The sequence below is a fragment of the Bidens hawaiensis genome, unplaced genomic scaffold, assembly GCF_021521415.1.
Source record: "Bidens hawaiensis isolate Kalapana, Puna unplaced genomic scaffold, B.hawaiensis_p1.1 tig00083593_1, whole genome shotgun sequence".
Classification (NCBI taxonomy): Eukaryota; Viridiplantae; Streptophyta; class Magnoliopsida; order Asterales; family Asteraceae; genus Bidens; species Bidens hawaiensis.
Genome location: NW_027504005.1, coordinates 14403 through 18390, shown reverse-complemented (window position 1 = coordinate 18390; position 3988 = coordinate 14403). Strand labels below are relative to the sequence as shown.

Genomic DNA, 3988 nt, shown 5'->3' with positions numbered 1-3988 from the left:
CGAGTTTATATAACTCAGGGAGTAACTCGATTGCGTGGTTTAGCGTTTCTTGTAATTTGCAATCGGTTCCAAAGTTTTGGGGTAAGCCTTCGGGTAATGATGATTCGATAACGTCGAGAATAATTTTGCATGATTGAGCCGCTTCTGTAAAAAATTGAATCATGATTTATGATCATCAAAAAATTATGTAATTTAAGAGTATTTGACTTATCATATACAAAATTAGGGGTGTAAACGAGCCAAGCAGCTCGTGAACTACTCAAGATGGGCTCGCTAAAAGCTCGAATCAAACCCATCTTAAACGAGACCGAGCCTGAGCTACACTTATTGAGCTCAAGATACTAAGTGAGTCCATTATTTAATATAATGAATATATTTTTTAGAACAATCATTATTATATATAAAAATAAGTATATATATATATAAAGTAATTATGCATTTATACAGATTAATTAAAAAATAACAGACAAACCGAGCTCAATCTCAAGATCTTGTGAGTTAAACAAGCCTAGCTTGATCTCAAACTCTTGTAAGTTAAGCGAGCCGAGCTCGGGCTCAGCTTGTTTACGCCTCTATCTAGAATAACACTTACTTTTATTCAAATTCACGTATTTTAAAAATGTTTGACCATCGTATAACATCAATTTAGAGGTAGCGGGTCATATGGTTTGTGTAACAGGTTATTGGGTTGACCCGCAAACACTTTTTCCTACTTTCTTGAACTTTACATATAATTAATATCTCAAAAACATGAATTACAAAAACTATTAACTAAAATACTAATCAAAATCTTTTTGAAAAAAGCAACTTCTGAACACCTCAACTTGAATCGCTTCTTTATGTGCTTATATGAGTTCTAAACTAAACAAACCATTTCAAGATCAAGTAAATACAAAAACAAAGAAACTGTAAATAAAAGAAAGAGTACCTTTATACCTCTGAAGAACTTGCAAAGATTTTGACTTCAAATAAATGGCTTCAAGATAGAAACCAACAGCATGTATTGACAATGGCGGGTCACCATAATTATTGGAAACTTTTTTACGGGGTTCGATTCTTTGGGTTAAACTAGTTTTCATCTTGGGGGTTACGGTGGCTAAATCTATCCCTTCAAACACGTGAAGAGCGGCTTCTATGTTCCCCCTTTGATATTCATATCTCCCTAACACTGCTCTTGCTTCCTATATTATAATAATATTGTGAATTAAAAAAATAATAATAATGCGATTAATAAAGATGTTAACTATAAGAAGGATCGTTATCTCATCTTAATTGTTTGATATTTGATTATTGGAAGTTTTGAATTAGCACTTAATCATTTAAGTGTTTGTTAGGATGTGTGTTTTCATATTGATTAGTTTGACTAGAGGGACAAATAAGTGACAGGGAAGTTGAATAACGAGCTAAAACGGGTTTGGGGCAAAGCAAGTAAACTTATGAGTGGACCCCATTTTTTTTCCAATTTGTAATTATTCTTTTAAAAAACAAAAACCATATTATTTAAAATTAAGATAACTTCTTTTACACAAATATGATTTAGGACATTTTAAACATTTGACTACACTTCAGGTGGCTTTTCAGTTTTCACCCGTCGAGTCCCTTTCACGCGTTTCATATTTAGCTATATTGTATTTTTGTCAAGTTTGACCCATTTCAATAAAATTTTTAAATGGTTTAAATAACTTTAATATTAAGATAACTTCTTTCACACATAAATTGTTTAGGGTATTTTAAACATTTGACTACACTTTAGGTGACTTTTGAGTTTTGACCCGTTCATCCATTTGACACGTTTCATTTTTAGCTATTTTGTATATTTGTCATGTTTGACCCATTATAAATAAATTATAAAAATGGTTTAGTAATTTAAATAACTTAGGACATTTTTAAAGAAATCTAAAACTCAAAACCAACTATAATCACTTTATGAGCACACATTCTAGAATTAAGAGATTTAAAGAAATACGTGAAAATGTAAAAGGCAAAAGGAAACAACCTCATAATTTAAAGAACCGTTTTCACGAAGAGATGATTCCGCTTCTTCAATGTTACCCGTATCTATCTTCTTATCATTTTCACCTGTTGCTTGAGAAGAATAACCATCTGAGGAACAATCATTCACCGCAAGTGATTCTGATGAACGAATCATCTCGCTTTCTAGTTTCATCTACTAAATTCCCACCTTTTTAGCCCAATTATATGCCTCACACTCTTAATCTACAAAACCATAACAATAAAAAAACCCGATCACATTACACAAACACACAAAGATTAGATCTTGCACAAAAACAATTTTGCAAATTATGAATTTTCATAAAAGTGAATAATAATCATAATCATGTGATATAAGAAGCTAATTTTCATCATTTTAAGCATAATTCAGCACCAAAATTTAAAATTTATCATAAATTATGTTTCTTTTTCATCATAAATTGCCCAATTAAAACAAAACCCAATTCACCAATCAAATTAGTCAAATCCACCCAATTTCAAACCCTAGAAATAAAACCCTAATCAGAAACACAATTCACATAAAAACCCCAAATTCAAAACCCTAGAGCACATAATCACCGATCAAAGCAAACCCAAATCAGATTATAACCAAACCCCACATTTCAATTGTCCGAATTGAATGAATTCAAGAATGAAAGAAAGAAATTACCTTTCTTTAATTATGGGGACTTGAAATAACATAATACTATTTGGGTCAAAAGTGATTGACTCAATGGACAAAGAATCAAGTAAAGGTTGAAGCTTTATGAATCTTTATCAGATATCAGGTACCTAATTGTTGCAATTGTGATGACGATGATGATGATGAATCTGAAATTGTAGATTGAAATTGGGGGTTTTGAATTAATGTTTTCCCATGTGAATTAGATGGTGTTATAAACAATATTATTTTTATTATTATTGAAGAAAGAAAGAAAGTAAGATCGGCCGACTAAGCATTCAAGGGGTTGGCTTCATTACCTGTCACAAAACTAGTTTGATGTGGCCATGTTCCTAGTTACAAATAATATTTTAATCTAATAATATTATTGTTATTATGGTTATTTATGTGTTTTATGTGAATTTGATTTGATCATTATTGTGTTGGCTTTATTAGTGGTTGTGTGATTTAACATTTTGGATATGATATAATTATTTTGGCTCTTCACATGGAAACAACCCGTTTTCGCAAACCACCTAGTTCATATCGGATAGTGAACAAATAAGTCTAATACGCGGTATATAAAGAATAAGCTATGTATAGTTGTATTTGAAGGACAACATAGTAGGAAATTCTTTTGTCGTGATTTTTGATGAACTGACACGTTTTTAGACGGCTTCTTACCTTTGGTGTCTTTAGTAAATACATATAAGCTCCTTTATGGCCTTATAAGAGGTTTGCAATGATCACACGTTCTCAAAATCTTAGTTAAGATCATTTGTTAGTTGAAGTATTGGCTATGTGAAAGGCTAGAAATCATAAATTCAATTAAGTGTGTGGGCTGCAATCAATAAATCAGAAGCTGGGGGGGTCATAATTATCATATTCTTCAACATTGAAGTAATTGTCAAATCTTCTTAAGTTTTTTTTACAAAAAAGTAAAAACATAATGGTATTGATGATTATATGTGGGTAATGATAACTGTAATATGGTTGAAACCGGAAGGTTTTGGTAGAATTATGAATCTAAAACAAATTGATAAGCTTGTTTTTATGTAAGAATCACATGCGGGGCATCTAAAAATGGACATTGTGATAGGAATAAAATGATTTGTATATAGGTCGTACTCTAGTGTAGTATAAAAGTTAAACATGTCGTGATATGATTTATTCACATATGTGGGCTTTGTTAATCAATTGTATGTTTATGAAATGGATTGAATAAAACATTAATTAAAAAGGGTCAATCATATAGGAAGTCAAATGTTAGAGGCTAAAGAACCCAGAGTAGGGTCTTCCCTTGATATAGGAAACTACACGATCCCTCTTGCACTT

The 3988-nt window shown here is 31.2% G+C and overlaps 1 pseudogene across 1 annotated transcript; it reads right to left on the bottom strand.

The window, feature by feature from the left end:
* Positions 1–14: 14 nt before the first annotated feature.
* Positions 15–2868, bottom strand: LOC143607565 (protein NPGR2 pseudogene; annotated as a pseudogene). Its single transcript, XR_013148991.1, has 4 exons — positions 2663–2868; positions 1997–2217; positions 929–1181; positions 15–144 (listed from the first exon to the last, which is right to left on the bottom strand). The product of XR_013148991.1 is annotated as a protein NPGR2 pseudogene (transcript).
* Positions 2869–3988: the final 1120 nt, after the last annotated feature.